Source organism: Tympanuchus pallidicinctus, unplaced genomic scaffold, assembly GCF_026119805.1.
Source record: "Tympanuchus pallidicinctus isolate F22 unplaced genomic scaffold, pur_lepc_1.0 scaffold21, whole genome shotgun sequence".
Taxonomy (NCBI): Eukaryota; Metazoa; Chordata; class Aves; order Galliformes; family Phasianidae; genus Tympanuchus; species Tympanuchus pallidicinctus.
In genome coordinates, this window is record NW_026294733.1 from 11,177,252 (window position 1) to 11,196,363 (window position 19,112).

Genomic DNA, 19,112 nt, shown 5'->3' on the forward strand with positions numbered 1-19,112 from the left:
GTGCCACCATGTCCCTAAGGCAGAGCACAGTCAGGGCCAGGCAAAAAGTCCTCCCGCAATTGTGCTAAAACATTGTAACAGCCAAGAACCATTTTCTGCATGGTGGGTCAAGCAGCAAAGCTGTTGAATAGACAGGGCGAGGAGCTGGTGTAGATTGTAGCAGCACAGAACGCCTTTTTCCCAGCAGCTGTGGTGGTCAGGGAAGTCCTTAAGCCCCTTCACTGCTTTTCTGGCAGCACCTTCCCACATCTGTGGGTCTGCACAGTGAACTGTATCACTGGCACAGCTGGAGTTAATTTTGACTTCTGAAAGAGGGAAGGAGGATTATGTTTATATATATATGCATATAATAATGTGTATTTTTAAACACAGGAAATCCTGGTCCCTCCCTGGGGCTCAGCCGGATGGGTCGCAGGGCCAAAGGAAATGCTCTGCAGCAACGCCCTGCATGCCAAGCACTTTACCAGGGCACGTTTTTGCAGCTCTTGAGCTCCTTATGCAGCTCTTGGGCTCCAGCCTGCAAAGCACTCCAAGGTGTGGTGGGGATAAAACATGGTGAACATTGTTGGCACTGTGCTGCTGGTTGCACACCCTGAGGTCTCGCCACATCAAGCCACGTGCTGATGCTGATGCTTGGCCATCCAGCTGCCGTCCTGAGGGGAGCACAGACCCATCCCCACCTCCTTCCACTCACCTCAACACCTCTCCAGTGTCCAGATAAAGGAAACAGCAGATGGCGTCCCACGCAGAGCTGGTTCTACCCCTCTCTGTACCCAGCAGGTCAGTAGTATCACAGCAGATCACTGTGGTCTCCTCCAGCTGCCTCCACCACATTCCAGGACCCTCAAATCCAGCAGCATGGAAAAACCTGCAAGATGACAGAGAGCCCTCTTATTCCTGCCGTAATTAATCCCTTTGGAATTCAATTAATGAGCTCCCTGCTGCAGCTATCAAGCCTCCATCAGTTAGGCAAACAGGCGTGCAAGCCAGTCAGGGTCTGTACGAGCACAAGACAAATATTTCACCATGTTCAAATAGAGCCTGTCCTTCTGCACCCTGTGCAGCTCAGCTTTAAGATGTTGCCCAGTGGTGAGAACTACAGGGCTCAGCTGGTGATTGGAAGAACCTGTGCCTCTCACCCATCCTGACCAGAGAGCATCTGCCATGGAAATGGGCCAGGATATGCACCAGTGATGGTGAAAACAGCCAACACCGCTGGTGCTGGATGATGCCTTATTTTTATGGTTTTCTGTCTCTTTTTACACATTTAGTTGTGCTGGAAGTGTGGCCACTGCTATGTTCTGAGCTGCTCTCCTGGGATTTTGGAAGTGGGGAAGTGTGATTCAGGCCACGCGTTGCAGGGCACCCAATTTCAAACCCCAGCTGCTGCAGTCTCATCAGCTTCCCAAACAGGCTGGCTCAAAGAGCAGCCGTCCCTGGCTGCTTGTCCACTCCCGGTGCCTACCAGGACCCAGCAGCCCCATGTGTGTGGGGATGAACAAGCAGCAGCTGCGGCTCATATCTGGGGAGCTCATCCCAGGGATGCAGGTGATGGAGCACCCCACTCCCGCTGCAGTGCTGGGAACCACATGCTCCCACCACGATGGATATTTCCCATCAGCACACTTTATTCAAAATGAAACCCATTATGGCAAAGAAAAAAAAAAATAATCCTTAATGATTATACTGCATCAACATGAATGATGTCACGTGTCCGGACTGCCTCGAAAAGCACTAAGTTGCCAAAAGATGGTGAATGTGTTCAATAGGGAGTGAGAGGGACCAGAAGAGAGGCTAAAGCTGAAACTTCCCAGCTACGCTGTTGATGCATTTTCTTATTTTCTTTTGTTGAACAGTGTGCTCTGTTTTGTTTCAAACACAGTGTTATTGCAGCGGGGTTCTGTTAGCCCCTGGGGGATGCATGGAGTTTAACAGCAGCTGCATCCCTGCTACCACCCCTCACCTGACCAGGACGACCTGCAGCTTGAGCTTGGTGCAGATGTAGACCAAGAACCTGTTGGCTCCGTGTAACCTTGTATCATGCCATGATATATATATTTATGCCATACAAAACCTATAGCAAAAAAACATCTATCCGTTTAATTAGTGAATCTTGTGCAATTCTTGAAAGCAGTGCCCTCACACACTGGTGGCTTTGCCCTGGGGGAAGTTTGGGGTCAGTCCAGCTGTTCCCACCATTGCTCGGTGTCACGATCCAGCACACAGCTAACACAAGATCCTGATGAAATGCAGATGGCAATGCCAGAAAGCACTGACGTGAGGCATGGATGCCAAGCAGCAATTTGTTCTCTGTCAAACACAGCCTCCCCAGCCTGGCCAAGCAAGCAGTGCTGCGCTATGGGGGTGAGGGCATCATTTCTTAAATATGGCCTTTTAGAACCCAAATTTTCACGTTTGTACACTCATATTTTGCAGTAGAGGTGGAGTGCATCATTTCCCTGGTTAAACATCATTTCGTTTGTGTTGCGTGTGGATTTATAATGAAACGAGGGTCACAGCGACCCTGGTAATCTTATGGCTATTTTGCCAATATTCTCCTTGAGTCACAGCGATTTGACCGAGGGGAAAATCCTGAATGTCCAGAATAACCCACAGCCTCACAAAGCACGAACCAAACCTTCCTCGTCACCTCCCACCCACTGCGACCCAACAAATCAAAATGTCTCACGACTTTTTTGGAGAATAACAAAGGCAATAAACTTCTACATCAAAGGCAAACCCCAGGCTCCCAAACTGCTTTTGGAAATGCATCTTTTATCCAAGCTCATAAGAAGTACCACACCACCTCCTTTCCCCCCACCACCCCCCCTCATTCCTGTAAAATATTTAGCACTTTTTCTTCCCAAATTTATAAACAAGTTGGCTGATTGTGCTGATGAAAACCGGTTTAAAAATTAATTGAAAGCCTTTAAAAATTAATAATTATTTCAGCTAATTAAGGGTGGCAGCTTAACATCTTTTAAACTGTTAACAATTTGGTAACTGCTGTGTGCTTGCTGTTGGAATAGAAAATGGTGGGGACTGTGAGCTGAAAAAATGTTGTATTAGTGTTTTAGACCCTGAGCAGGTTTTGGGCCCTTCTGCGTCGTCTGCGTTATTATTGGCAGCACTACCACATCTATCAAAAAATGGATCTCTACCATCATCATTTTGCTGGGATTTCTCATGTTCCAGATAATTTAAAATGCTTTCTTGTTGTCCGTAACACATTTGGATACGGATTTTTTAAATGGATACTTTCACTTCTCTCATCAATTGTTCTTTATTTCATAGCATCTGATTTTTAATCACAACCATTACCTTCCTCCTTTTCCTGATTTGTTACTTATTATCTGCAGCTTGGCTCGCTCCTCTCGCTTCCATTTTTTTGCCAGGATTTGTTGTGATCTTTCCTTTGTGATCATCATAAATACGCTTGTCAGGAAGGAACCGAAACAAAGAGCATTTATAGCTCTGAGAATTTGAGAGTTTTCTGTTTTCCAATAAATCAGTTGGCAGAGCTGTAAAAACGTGCAGCATGTGTGAGAACTGACTGTTGGGTTTGGCTGTAAGGGCTTCCAACTCTTTATTGTAGCCGAATTGGGCAGTTGATACCCGTGGCATCTCTTGCAATTGCAGAGGCCCTCAGCAGGGGATACTATGGACCTTGGCCCAACCTCAGCACCAAAAACCACCTGGGTGTACCCTACAATGCGAAAGAGCCTGTATTTAGAGTCATGGAATTGGGGTTGGAAGAGATCATCCAGTCCAGCCATCAGCCCATCCCACCATGCCTGAGAACCATGTCCTCAAGTGCCACATCTCCATGGTTCTTGAACACCTGCTGGGATGGTTACTCCACCATTTCAGCCCTAAATCCCATGCTACGTACTAAAGGCAGCCCTCTGTTTCCAGTTCAGACCTGCTGTGCCATGCAGACCTCCTGCTCTGAGCTCGCATTGCAGCTTGGCCCCGCTCTCCCATCTCAGGAGTTTCCTGATGGATTCCTCCACAAAGCTTCAAACCAGAACTGGAGTTAAGAGGAGCCAACAGTCCGTATGGGGAGGTGCTGCCAGGCCAGCGGGACCCGAGGCATCCCACTGCATCTCCCTGTGATGCTCTTCCTTACGCTGCTCAGTTACTCCAGAGCCCATCCAGACTCTACAGTGCCCTTTGGCAGAAGTTTAATTATGCAAAATCGTTATGAAAAAGCATTTCTTTCGCCTGGTTCGCATGCCCTCCCTCTTGCCAGCCGCTCCCAGCCCTCATCTTTGCCGCCTTCCTCTGCGTCAACCTCTTCTTTCTCGTTTCCTCTCTTTGCTTTCCAGTGGAGGGAACAGATTTGTGAGCAGTGTTTAAGTAGCAGGTGAATTATTGATCTGCTCAATGACAGATTGATCTCTTCTGTTGTGTTTAACACTTTTATTTTCCTCTAAAAATTTCCACGCTCAATTTACTTTTTAGGCCATCACAGATCGCTGAGGCGATGTTTTCATAACATGATGGCTATGCGAGGTCCAGGTTATCTTTCCCGGGCAGTAGCAGCTCATTGAAGGCTCACAACTATTTAAAGTACAAATGGATGGCTTCACCCACGCTCATCATTTTGCACATTGCCTGGATTCCCTCTTATTTTGCTGTCCAGAGGCGTTCGGCTGCAGCTTCTCACTATCAGCTCTGACTGTTGAGGTGTTTGGGGCCCCATTCAGTACTATTCCATCTTGCACATTCGGCTCTGATCCCACACCTCGACCCTCCCCTGCCCTGCACAGCTCCTGCTGCCGAGGTGATAGACAAAAAGGGTCAATTATGGGATTTCTATACCTTAGAAAGCTGCTAATAAAAAAAGGGCTCTCCTTTATCGTAGTTTTAAGCTTAATTTGTCATCTTGTGCTCTTCTTTGTTTTCCTCATTTGGACACGACTTCCACTTTCTGGAGGATACTATTTTACCTCTGACAAACTCCTTTAGTCTCTTCTTTAATGAGAACAGCTAATTTTTTGCCCTTTTAAAGTCTCTTTTGATAATTGTATAGATCTGCTCTCATCATCTAATAGAAGATCTTTAAACAATGTCTATGTCCCCTGGAAGAATTTTACCCTTTTGACAGCTGCTTTTTAATTCTTTTTAACAAGCTCACCACTTTAATGTGGATCGCCTTTTTGAAATGAAGTCGCAATGAACTTTTTCATTTTTTTCTTTCTTCATTTTTTTTTTTTTTTAAAGAAAAAAAAAAGTCCTGTAATGCTACTGACTTTAAGTACATTATGGGCACTAATAGAGAGGCCCTTCAATCACATTTTAAATTAGCCCCGTGGCCTGCGCAGGATTGAATCTACCATCGCTTCTCCTGGCTGGCCCGAGAAGGAGCTATATTTTTGTGTTGTCCAGACATTTTACCATTCTGCTCTGGGAGTATTCCAAGTCCCTCAGCACAGAGCTGGTTTCCACCCTGTTCAAACAGCTTTCTCCACTCACGGCGCCATGCATCACCCAGCCAATATGCCGTGCTCATTCATCCAACCCCAATGCTTCCATCCCAACGCCTTCCATCTTTGCATCTTCAGCACTCCCCTCTGCATACCTGGCCACCATTGGGCTGCTCCCCATAGGTCTCACCTCTGCAGGATGCCCATTAAGGTGTCCTGGTGGCAGCCCAGGTCTTACCTCTCCTCCAACCATCCCTTCTGCAGGTCTGGGACCTCTTTGGTGGCAACCCAGATTTTCCATTATTCATCGAGTGTTATTCCTGATAAGAGAGACTGCGCTAAAAAGCAATTAAAATCCTCAGGTTGTGCATTAAAATAATAATAAAAAAAGGAAGTAATTTAAAACTCTAAACATGCTTTTGACATCTTCTAAATTAAAAATCAGACCCTTCCTCCGCATTTCTCAGTTCACAAAATTTAATCAGTGTTACCATTTTAAGGGAATATTTTGGACTAAGCAAGATGCAAATTTTTTTGAAGGATGGGAAGGAGCACTGTTTCAGGTTTCAGGTTTAGCCTATGACTTCCATCCCACTCCTTGCCCAGGACCATCATCTATCTGCAGGTGGCATCATGGGCCCTGTGCCAGCAGGAGGGCTGCAGAAATCCCCCAGTGCCGTCCCTGCTCCCATCTTGTAGGCTGGATGCAGGATTATTTCCTGGTCTCTTCATTTCCTCTGAGCTTTCTTATCACTGCTAAAAGCTGTCAAGAGCATTCGGCTACAGGGGAGAGGGAGAAAAGCAGACAAGGAAGACTGTGTTGCAGAAGAGGTGTGCTATGGGAAGCAGAATGGCCTCAATACTTTTTCCCATATCAATTTTGTGTGATTTCTTAGGCCACGAGCCCACGGAAGAACAAATTGGTAGAAAGCCATGCTAACTCATAAAAAAAAAAAACAGCCAACAACACAAAGCCCTACAGGACACTTACATAACAATAACCCCACAAAGCACTTGGAGCCTTAAAGGATACTGACCATGGCTGTGGTCACAGGATACAACCCCCTCTGTGCAATCTCCTCCTTTTGTTTGCATGTTCAGACCCCGGGCTTTAGGGATAAAGCAGATTTTCTTCTGATTAAAGACGTTGGTAAGATTAAAGATACACAGCTGAGAAGCAAAGCTGCAAAGCAAAGATCACTCAGTAACTTTTCAGCTTGCAGTGTGTGTATTTTTCAGTTGCTTCTCCTGTTTTTGAAGACGTGAACTGGAGAAGGCAATAATCCGCATCCCCTAGTCCTGCTTGGGTCTGGTCTTGCTCCAGTTCCCAGCACTTGTCTCCATCTCTCAAACCTCCCCATCCAACAGCAAAGGGTTCTCCACCTTCTCAGGAAGTGGTTTTCCCTCAAGGGCATGGACAAAGCTCACTCTTCTCATGTGCTTTTGTGTCCACGTGGTTGGACAGGCAGTCAGGGCACGGCTATCATCCCTCAAGCCAGGTGGAGACTGCAGGGTGGTACCCGTGGGAGCTGAGGACATCCCCCCACTGTGTGCACATGGACATCCCCAGGACACTGATGTGAATGGGGCCACTCAAGCGCTGCCTCTCCGTCCTCTCCTCACCTTCCTTATGCCCACAGGGCATGAGTTTGCTTGGTAGCATCTGCCCAGAGCATGAGCTGCGTCATTGGCCCCAAATGGCTGCTGTGGGCTCTCCAGCAGGTGCCCACTGCCTGAATTCATCCAAAAAGCCATCCAGGCTTCATGTCCCCTGCTCAGCTTGTGGGACCCTGATGCGGGACGGGCAGAGCATCCTGTCCTGCCTGCACTGTGTCACCTCATGGTGTTGCTGAATGGGAGGCACCTGAGTGACGTCTCCCAGCCCTGAGCAGTAAGGATGGGCATGGAGCAGTATGGCACACATCCCTGGCTCAGCAGGGCTCCCAAGCACAAGGAGGTGCCTCTGGGAGCTCCTGACGGCATGACACGGTCACGGATCGTCCTTTACCTGCTGCCCCTCTGCCCAAAAGAGTCTCAAAGCAGAAATTAGGAACAGCTCCTCCACAACGCGTCCCTGCTGCCCCTGGTCCTGGCGGTGTGTCCCTCTGTCGCTCTGTCCTGCTGCTTCCAGCAATGCAGCTCCTCAGAGGCACCCGCACGGCTCCGCTGCCTTTAATAGAGAAACCTGACACACACACACGGCGAGCGCATGCAGATCAAACAGATGCTGCCTGTCACAGAGCTTAAAGCCTAATTACAGGAGATTACAGAAACTATTTATAAATATTTATACCCATTTAAATATATTTATAAATGTATCAGAATTGGATAAAAGTGTATATTGTTATTTTAGCTTAAGACAGCCGAATATCACTTATACAATACTCATACAGTAATCATATATTTGTATTAAGCTTCTTTTTGATTAGCATGGACAGCATCTGCTAACATTTGAATTGCTGTTAATACAAAGTGGGTTGGCACCAATATGCTAAGGAGTACGGGTGGCAGACAGTAAGACGTCTGGAGGCAACATAGCAAACATATCAGAGCAGAAAACTCTTCCCCTCCTTAGACTGGGTAGAAATCCTCCTGCTTCACCAACTAGGATGCAGGAAATGTACAGCGAGGGCTATGAATTTTGTTTTGGCATTGATCTGATGAGTCACTGTGCCTCCCCCATCGTGAGCTTGCAGTGCGTGTGTGAGCACCCAGGGTGGGGGCACTGTTTCCATCTTGCGTGGTTCCCTGCAGGAGTACCAACACTCCCAGCACCTAAATATGGCCCTCTGTCACCCGGTGGCCGTGTGTCGTTTTGCAGCTCATGCTGAGAGCTGTGGAGCAAGTTCACATCTGAGCCAGGCTGAGATGCGCTTCCCGCTGTGCAGCAGCTTCATTCCTCTGTCAGAAGCTTGGGAAAGTCTCCATTTAGGAAAGTCAGACCCAGAGTGACACATTTCTGGGACTTGTGGGAAATCCAGGAGATGGGGGTGGAGATGAATCTTCTCCTCTGTTATCACTGAGAGCATGGTGGAGAAGATCCAATCCTCACCTGTAGTTCTCAGCAGGGGCTTTCTGCCTGTTGCTGCACACCAAGGTGTTGGCTGGCAGCCACCAACCTGCATAAAGGTCAGGCTGATGGGTTCTCCTGGATGTGGGCATACTGGAGGGGAAGGGAAGGAGATATGTGGGAAAAATAGGGATGGTGGGCAGGGCTGTCTCATAGTTGATGCAAGATAAGCTTAGGAACAGCTCAAGCCCAGCACGAAGATCTGTCCAGGCGCTTGCCATGCAACCAACTTGCTGCCACAGCTCAGCGTTTCAGTGGCCAGCCTCCATTCCCAAGCTGAGCTGCTGCCAGCCCATCCCTGGCTCCTTCTCCACATCCTTTCTTTTTTCACTCTGGAGAAGACAAAGCAGGATCCTTGCTCCGTGCTCCCGGTGGGGCGGTTTTGAGCAGGACAATCCCTTTGGTCAGGCATCAAAAAGCAGCATGCCAGCCATCTGCTCCTTTGACTGAAACACCCAGCGAAAAGCTGCTGGATTGGAAAAAGGATATTAATCTGAAAAGCATACAACAAAGCGACTGCAGGGTGTTCCCCCCCCTCAAGCCAGAGCGAGCGAGGGAAAGCTGATTACCATGACACACAGGAGCCCTGATCTAATATTCCACTTCAAGATTTGCAAATAATGTGCCCATTAACATTCATTAGCTCTTTAAATAATACCTGCCAGGCCTTCCAGGCAAGGAGGAAAGGCCCCTGCGCCCAGAAATCAATCACGCAATGGCCTCTAATTGTGTGTTTTCCACATCTACTCAAAGCTTCCGTAAAACACGGCCAGGACTGTGCAAAGCTGAAGCTGTCACTCCGTGTGCCCATGTGCAGGGCTGGCTGGAGGTGTCGTCCCCATCCCAGCTGTGGGATGAAGATCCCTGCTGACAGCAGCTGCTCCCCGACAGAGGGAAGGCTGTGCAGGAATGCGTGACAGCACTGCTTCTGTCCTCCACCATCAGGGCAGTCTGTGGGGATAACGCAGTGGGAAGGAAGGGACTGGTGGCATGTCCCAGGAGGTGACCTTTTGCTTGAGTTCTGGCAAGGAGCTCCATGGTGCTGCTGTGCAATGGGTGAATGTTTAGGTTTAGAAATTGAGACCGATACTCCAAGTCCTGCTTTCCTTTGCTCCACTCACTGAGATGCAGAGACCTTCCTCATCCTTCAGCTTCTCCTAGCTAAGCTAAACTCAAGGTCAGGCTAAACGTGGCTCTGAGCACCTGATGGAGCTGTAGGTACCCCATTCATTACAGGGGAGCTGATATGGATGACCTTTGAGGGTCCCTTCCAGCACAAATGATTCTTTGATTCTTTGACTTTCAGGCACTTGCAGGAAGGTGCTTTGGTCCCAGTCCTGCAACTCATTTGCACTCCAAAGAATCACAGAATCACAGTGTCACAGGGGTTGGAAGGAACACCTGGAGATCATCTAGTCCAGATCTCTGCTAAAGCAGGTTCCCTACAGCAGATTGCACAGTCAGGCATCCGGGCAGGTCTTGAATATCTGCAGAGGAGATTCCACCAGCAATCTGGGCCAGGGCTCTGCCACCCTCATAGGAAAGAACTTCTTCCTCACGTTCAGGTGGAACTTTCTGTGCTGCAGTTTGTGCCCACTGACCCTCATCCTGTTGCTGGGTACCACTACACAGAGCCTGGCCCCATCCACTTGACTTTGGATACTTAAAAGCATTCATAAGGTACCTTCTCAGCTTCTCTTCTCCAGGCTAAAGGGTCTCAGGTCTATCAGCCTTTCCTCATAAGAGAAAGGGGGCTCAATGCCCCCAGTCATCTTTGTAGCGCTTTGTATTCAGTAATTCTGAAATGAGAATTGCATATTGCAGATCCCTTGGTGTCATGAGACAGGCTGCCCAAGGTTTGCTCTTTGAAGAAGGCTCTAACACAGGCTCCTATGTGTAGGGATGATGCCAATATCACCTTCTTTTCAGATGCTTTGAGCAGAACTGCTCCTTGTGCCACCTTCTGACCTTCACAACCCCAGTGCTGATCTGAACTACTTGGATATGGAAAGAGTTCAACCTGCCAAAAGAAGTGGATAGTTTCCTGGCAAGACTAAAGATACATTTTGACCCATGGCGGATGCTGTGGCTTTCTGGGTCGGCCACCATCGATGCCCAGCTGCATTCACCCTGCTGGCACTTGGTGTTCAGCACTGTAACCTCAGCTCAGCTGCCACACAGGCTTGTTCTGGATTTGTCTGGTGGTTTTAGTGCTTTTAAAGAAGAGATGTACAAGAGCAGATGAGTGGGTCCCTCTGCACAGGGCCAGGAGCAAGCCTGGAGGCATCAGTAGGTCTGTACCACATTGTGTTCCTTAGAAAATGACTCTGTGCTGTCCCAGATGTTACAGTCAAAGCAAAAACACCATTAGGAAAAGGCAATGCTTTCCTCGTGCAGCAAGGAGACAGCTGAGCTCTGTTTATAGATGCATTTAATCAGCCCAAAATGAGTTTCAGGGAGGAGGTAATAGACAACCTAATTAGTGACTTGTCTGTGGTCTAACCAGCCAGGTCAGGGAAGGGCACCCAAAGAGAAGCAATAGATCCTGCAAAGGGGCCACACCTCTGCAGGATTAATGAAAACCCTTCCCCATATAAGAATATTCTCGAGCAACGGGAGGACGGAGAATTTTTTTAATGTGTGAAGGTGAAATACAAAGGGAAATAGCGGACAAGCTTTTTTTAATGTGCAAATGATACCAGTGCAATGGAGAAGCATACAGGAAAAAGAAATAGTTTTGCATAAATACCTCTCTCTCAGTAGATACTGCAAAGAAATGCAAAAGCAAAATGAGCTTGAGTGTACTTAAAGGGCAGTGATCTGATGAAGATGAGAAGTGCAGAGTTAATGTTCTTTCCTGAATTTCTTCACAAAGTTACCGAGTAAGATTTCCCCAGTCTGCTTCACATCCCTGCAAACGAGAAGAAGGGAATTGGTGGCTGCAGTGAGGTTGTGGATGTTGCCATTACGCCGAGGTGAGCAAACAGATGGTGACCACCAGTGGCTGTGTGTAGAGGGGAGGTGGTCTTCAGAGGGCCCCTGCCACTCCTCCCCTCCCCCTGCTCCCTGAACTGAACCCCACGTTACCGCCCCAAAACCATTCTCCCCTCAGATTCACTTGACCTCACTCACGAAAGCACCCTCTAATTCTTCCTACTATCTCACCAGCTCCTATCTAATTTATTCTACCAGCTACCACAAACTTATTTAATGTAAAGCTTCTGCAAAAAGAAAAAAAAAATCTATTTTATGCTACATTCTCTCCATTTCCCCATCCGATATCTGTGTGAACTTGGATAAAATCACTATTAAATAGCACCAGTCAAGCCCCACTGCGTGTTCAGGAGCCTTGCTGGATCAGCTATTGAAAGTCTGTATGGAACTTGTGAGCATCTCATAGTGCAGAGGGAAGGATCAAACACCTGCTGTGCAGAGATGGCCCCAGTTTACATCCATCCCTGTTACACTTGGGGCCAAGTGCTGCACATGGCGATGGTGTCACCCCAGCTGGGTGATGGGATGCCATCAGAGGATCAGCTGTGGCATCTGGGGACAGGGACATACACTCCTTAACAGAGGGCTGCGAGGGAGCCCTGGGGTGCCAGCCCAGGCTGCTGCATTCCCACATGGGATGTCTACAGCCTGAGGTGGGACTGCCCAAAGAGAGTGATGGGGAGTTCATGGCATCCCTAAAGCATACCTCTAAAGGTGGGAGAAGCTCAGCCTGGCTGGGTTTCAGTATTGTTTTTTCCTAGGACAGTTTTTAGCTGTCTTCCCTGCAGTCCCTCCTCAAGCTTTTTTTTTTTTTCTATCCCTTTTGCAGTCCCTGAATCATCAGCCTCTAATTATTGCCTGCAGATAAACATACACTTCTCCCTGGAAAAAGTCCATTTTTCTTTTTTAAACCTAAAATTGAGGGCAGTTAGCAGATGCTTGGGCTGTGTGAACACTGCAATGTATTATCAAAATGAGCTTTCGCCCCTTGTACCACTCTCTGCCACACTTGGGCTTTTGGGAAAGTTTTTGGGACCCAAAGCAGACAGCTATCTTCAGTCTGAGGAATGTCACACCATATAACTGAATGGACACTACAACCAGGGAGCTGATGGAGGTTTCTGTGTAGCTAAAGGCTCTGCAGGAGTGGCAGAGTGGAAATGTAGGGGACGTGGTGAAGGAGGAGACCCAGCCCCGGCCAGGAGATCCCCATCCTCGTGTCCTCAATGCCTCCACAGCCAAGCTGGAACTGGATGGAGCCATCAGCAAAAATTATTCCCAAGTAACTGCGGTATGAAAGACCTTTATGTTATGGTTGTGCATAAATACTATTACCAAAAAAAAAAAAAGAAAAAGAAGTTATTTTAAATCCAAAAGATGTCACATTTCCTTCCCAAATGATAACTAAATCCATACAGCACCTGAAGAGGTTTTCTATCTCTTTCAATTTAAAGCTTCATTTGTGACAAAAGAGCATTGAAATAGGAAAACATCCTTTTTAAGAGAGCTAGCTCAAATATTTGATAACTTATGCAAGTTAATATGTTTATATTATCTGCTACATATGACCTATTAAATGCAAGCAGTATTGTGCTAAACTGAACCGAAATTATTATCGTACTGATAGAAGGAGCATAACAACATATCCAAAGCACTAGGTATCACAGAACAGGAGGAAGGCCCTCGTAGTGCATTGAGCTTCCCGTCCCTCGTCAGCAACACTGCTGTGACCAAAGCAGCCGTGCAGGCTTTTGCAGTGTGATTTCGTGGTGGCTTGGTGTTGGCCTGGAGACAGGTACTGGCCTTACCTTGGCACTGACTGCAGCAGAAGGGCTGAGCTCCACTGGAGACAAGAACAGCGGGGTTTATGGCCATTATTAACGATGCTTTTCTGTATTAATACTGAGCGTGATTGTCAGTATGGTTGTAACTGGGATAATAACTGTTTGCTACACCGCGATGAGGCCGTTAGGGCTGTAATTAGAGCAACAATAAATCCGTGGCTCTGAGCAGGGCTGTTCCATTAGCCCATGGCGACGCTCTGATCTGAGAGGAGTGAAGGGGGGGGGGACAGCACTGTGACACCCCCGAGTGGCTGTGATTCTCTGAGGGACTTTGTTAGGGCCTGGAGACGGAGCATCTGAGCGCACTGAGGAGGATGCTCAGGGTGGCCCTGTGCCAGCAGGTCACCAGGCATGCAGGATCACTTTTAGCTGTGCGCTCAATCAGGGGTGAGGAGGCTGGAGCTTTCTCACCCAAATGCCTGGGACACTGCTGCTTTTGTATTGCCAGAAATAGGGGGCGCTTAAAATACAGCTGAGGGAGGAGAACGGCGGCCACCGACCCACCTGGTACCGCCTCCCATTGCCTGCACGATGAGCGTCCCATTCACTTTGTTCCTCTGAAATCCTATTTAGGGAACTGGCTTGTAAGATGTGGGGAAACAACAATGTGACTTTCATATCACTCTGTGAGGAAACTACTTGAATGCGCTCTTGGTTTATCTTGAGAAACCAGTCACTGAGACTGCAAGCTGGAGCTGGGGAATGCACTTTCATGCTGGTTCCAATTGATAAGCCCCAAACCGAGCTTGATAGTTGTGTCTTGTTTACCCGAGTGACAAGACGGTTCTTTGTGTCCAAACACTCCTCTGAAAGCACGTACCTCAAGTAAAGCTGTGTGAAGGACTTCAGCTTTAATGCTCTCCTTAATGCACGAGGAGGGGAGAGGCTGCTGTGCAGGAGGAAACTGCTGTGAAGAACAAGCCCTGGACATGGAGCCTGGAAGAGCTCATATCCCCGCTTTGCCTGGCTTTGTCTGCCAGTAGTTGTTGTCTGCTCAGCTGTGCTCAGGGGCAGAACGGGACGGCTGTGCTCCCACAGCTCCCACCTGCAGATTCATAGGCCTTGGCTGCAGAGTGACTTGGGTTTACTGGCTTAATTTACCATGCTTCCTCTCTTTTAACAGCCAGAGTTACAACCATCATTTCTTGTAGAATCACAGAATCATCACGGCTGGGAAAGACCTGTAAGATCATCTAGTCCAACCGTCCACCTACCACCAGTACTGCCCACGTATTGCCAGCGTGATCAGCTGGCCTGTATTTCTTTTGCTGTTATTTCTTTCCTTGTCAATTCTATTTTGTCTAATAAAGTGTTTTAATTTCCTCTAATTTCCATATTGTACTGTAGCTAAGGAACAGAGACAAAAGGAGCTACAAGAAACTCTGAATAGATAATTAGTTAATTAAACAACTTAACTGGTATGTGGTTTATACAACATTGTTCTCACAGAAGCCACAATATGGTAAACAGCTCTCGATAGGTAATTCCCAGCTCAGCTTCCTTTTATGGGTAATGGCTCTAGAAGGGCTGGCAATGATGAAATTCCTCCAACAAAACCTTACATTCTCAAAACAATCATGACTGTTTTGTGTTAAATCCTTACCCAGATTCTGATGGGGGAATTTTGACCAATGGAGAGGAACGTATCCTAGGATAGGGAAGGGGATGTGCAATTTGCTGCAACCCTGGCATCAGTGATTCACTTGCCTTAAACAAGTCTGGAAGCAATGATTTCCTCATAAAGTCATCCTGAGCGGAGGAGAGACATTCATACATCCTTTATCGTAGAGTCATTAAGGCTGGAAAGGGTCACACTAGGATCATCAAATCCAACAGTCAGCCCACCCCCATCGTGCCCACTAAACGATGTCCTTCAGTGTGACATCTACCCTTTCCTTGCACATCTCCAGGGATGGAAATGCCATCACCTCCCAGGGCAGCCCGTAACAATGCATTACTGCTCTTCCTGAGAAGAAATTATTCTTAATATCCAACCTGAAATGCCTATATGCTCTCCTCCATCCGATCTACTGAGCTTTGACAGCATTCACATGCTTCCTGCCTAATGGTTAGGCTGGGTCTTGTTTTGGCACCCGGATCTGCCTCAAAGCCATGGGAGCTTTGGGGTACCATCAGCATGTGGTCAAGTGGCTCGAGACAAGCAGAGATGCTCCCGTTTGCTGTGGCTGTGTGTACAGCACTGAGTCAGATCTCTATTGCTTATACCATTACACTGTTTCATTACTAAGCCTCTGGCTGTGAGCTCCCAGGAGAGTGTGACTGGTGCCAAGGGGAGCATCCCTTTGCAATGGGATAAATACAGCCCACATGGGAAGTGAGCACTCAGAGTTAGCACTCAGGTGTGTCAAAGTTTCTGCCTTGTGAATCCCTCTGTGGTCCTTTAAACAGCAGTTGGGACACCTGGTCTCACAGATACCTGGATGCCGACACTTGGCTGTGTTGCATTTGAAACGAAGCCCACGCGCAGCAGGAGGGTGGTCAGGATCGCACATCCCCAATGAATGTTACACAAGTGCTCCCTGGAGGGAGAAAATGGGACCAAAAGCTCCACACATAAACAAATAGAAAGAGAAATAACAGGGAACACCCGTTTAGTCCTCGGTTCCAGGTGATTTAAGTAATTGGAAAATCATAGTTGTGAAACAGCTCTTCGCAGAGCATCATAATCAGCCACACAACAACTCAGCAGGACCCAGTGCGGCAAAGTGGCTCTAAAGACCCCGCAAGGAATGCGCTTTTCCGGGGGGACGTCATTTTGGGGATGGCATCTTGAGGAAGAGCAGCTCCCTCCCAGCGCTGTCCCTGGGCCCGTATGGCCGCAGCAGTTTATGCAGCGCATCAGCCAGCAGACGCTGTCACTCCGAGGTCTGCCTGCTGGAAATCAACGCAGCGAGAATCCAAGCTGTAAATAATGTGTGATTTCTTCAGAGAGCGCATGCAGGAGCCTCGCCACCTCGAGCCTGGGAGATCTGCTTCACAGGAGCACCACGGCCCGGAGAGGGCTGCTCGCACAATTAAAGCCATGCGTGCTCACACCGCGCTCGATGGGCTCCAGGATGGGGCTGCCTCTGTGTCATGCATTCAGTTCACGTGCGCTCCCCTCCACGTTATTAGGTTTGACTCGGTGCTTTAAATTCTGCTCTGAGCAATCCATAATCTCCAACCAAATAATCATAAAGGCCCTGTTGGCCTTAAAACATATGTCTCTGACAATAGCAATAAACCTATTTATTACCATTGTGACCACTGAAGAGGAGCCCACGCAACGGGAGCGCCACGCAGCCCCGATCATTTGTAAAGCAGACCATACCCAGCATTTACTAAATAATGAGGTGAAGTGTTATTCTTAGGACAGACTGATCATGTATGTGGGCATTTAAATACCAGAGGCAGTTACCACTATGAGGACTGGGAGAGGGAAAAGACATAAAATGAGATTAAGCCAGAAGGATATGAGCTGCCATAAAAGTAACTCAATAAAGAAGGCACAGAGCTCAAGCTGTACACCCATAAGAATCCCATCCTATGAACCCAGAGATACAGTGGGATCAGGTCAAAGAACACAAGGATGGGAGGTGGTTCTCGGCAGATGGAGGCTCTTCCAAGATGCCCCGTAGCGCAACACAGACCAGGGCACCTGAAATGGGTTTGGGATCAGCACATTTCTGCCACTCTGGTGCTTGCTAGAGCAGAACAACCACTGCCCCAGAGGTTCCGAGGAAGTAAATGTATTGACAGAATAATGATAATGTGCTTGCAGTAGAAAATTGCCTATATTCAGGCAATGCCACGCTGTAACTCTGCAACGATAACAGGCAGCCTCAGAAATAGAAAGAGAAACAGCTTTGGAAAGATTTTCAGCTTTTAAAGAAAATTAAACAAAATGAAAATCACTGGCAATACATGCACTAAATAGAATCACACCAGAAAGGAGCAACAGTACGGGCTCCATTGGGGTATCTTTACATATTTAAGAACACGAATATCTACAGGACTCAACAAGCTTTATGGTCTGAGCTTCTCTCCACTGATACATAAAAATCAAGAGAGACTTGCAGAAAGGGAGTTAATTCACCATTGCATATGCAGAGAGAATAGCTATAATAAAAATGAATGTGCTCCTTGGCTAGTATTTATTTTTCAAATGTTCCTATTAAAATCCTGGGTACAATTGTACAGAAGTGCAAGAGGACATTTCAGACTTTTTATGGGTTAAAAAAAAGAAGTAAATCATAAGAGGGAGAGCAGAGGAACTGAAAGAGATGGCATTCCCCTATGTAAAAAAATATGCGATATGGGCTGGGCTGAGAGAGCTTTTCTGGCGTTACAGATTATAGCACCAGTTTTAGGAGCTTTCCCCATTCCACACAGAGATTATCTTCAGTGTTCACGATGTCTGCTGAAGAACAGCCTCTTGTGAGTGCTCTCAGCATGCTCAGATCCTGCCTTGCCCTCTGTATGTGGTCTGCAGGTTTGCAGGGATAGGGGAGAGCACTGACACATGAAAGGGCACAAAACCCCAAATCCTGGGAAAATGCTGATGGACAGAACCAAAAAAAACAAACTCTGCATTTAAAGAAATCTGTTGGTTGGCTAGCAAATAGCCTTCTCTATAGGTAACTGCAAGTGATGAAATTCTTTCAGAAAGAAAAAAATCCTCCCTAAAATCCTCCCTAGGAACTTATCAAGGGTGTTCATTTTGATGTGTACAATGTGAGTGGGTCTAATATGCTCCAGGCTGTACCTATTGCCACCAAAAGCAGTGGGATACTGCTCAGGCTTCCAAAAGAAGCAATGGGGTGAAGGGGAGTGGGACTGGCACCAGGAGGAGTGGCACAGAGGGGATGATGTGGCCACAGGAGCTGCACCATGCTGGGGATGGAGTGACTCCACCACAGCTGTCCTACTTCCAGAGCCTGTGTGCATTCACCAAGGCACAACCTGGGGAAAAGGACTTCAGCACAAATCGTGTGCCAGTGGAAAACTTGATAATAAATAAATTACAGCCCACTTCTAGAAACACTTTCCTATGATTAATAATGAATTTAAAAAGTCAGGTCCAAAGAAGAATTGTAACAGCATGAGATGTACATGAGTGACAGCAAGGATCCTGCTTTAGTAGGAAGATAGGTGCCTGGTAAAAGAGCATTTTTCGTAGCACTTTTCACCAAACAAGTGGAAGCTTCTGGAGAGCAGCAGTGAGCCTGAACCAATGGATGTAGACCCACCAAAGAGTGATGTCAAGCCCATGGAGGTGGACCTACCTCCAGAGGATGAACCAATGGAGGTGGATCCATTTTTATCAGGCATAGGCAAGCACTATAACATCATGCTTGCCTAGAGATGTCACTATATCCATTGGCAGCACAGCAGGGGCTCTTGATTTCCATCTCAGCATTGAAGAGTCACCATCTGCCAGAGAGCCCCTGGGCCAGCTGCTGCTCTTCAGAACACCTCCTTCCCCATCCCTCATCCTCATCCTTCCCCAAGACCTCTCACCTCTTCTTCCCTGAGCTCTGAGGAGCAGGGCTGTATCCTATTGCAAGACTACAGTAGGATGATAATAACAAGATGGCAAAGCCTTTGGCTACAGCAAATGAGAATGAGCTCAAATGCAGCAGCCACGGATGCAGAAATGAAGGAAAAACGCTGTCTCTGGAAGGCCTCAGGTAGGCAGGGATCTCAGGAAGAGATGCTCTTATGTCCTTATGCTCTTAAAAGAGGTCTGGAAAGGGGTGGATCCTGCCTTCCCAC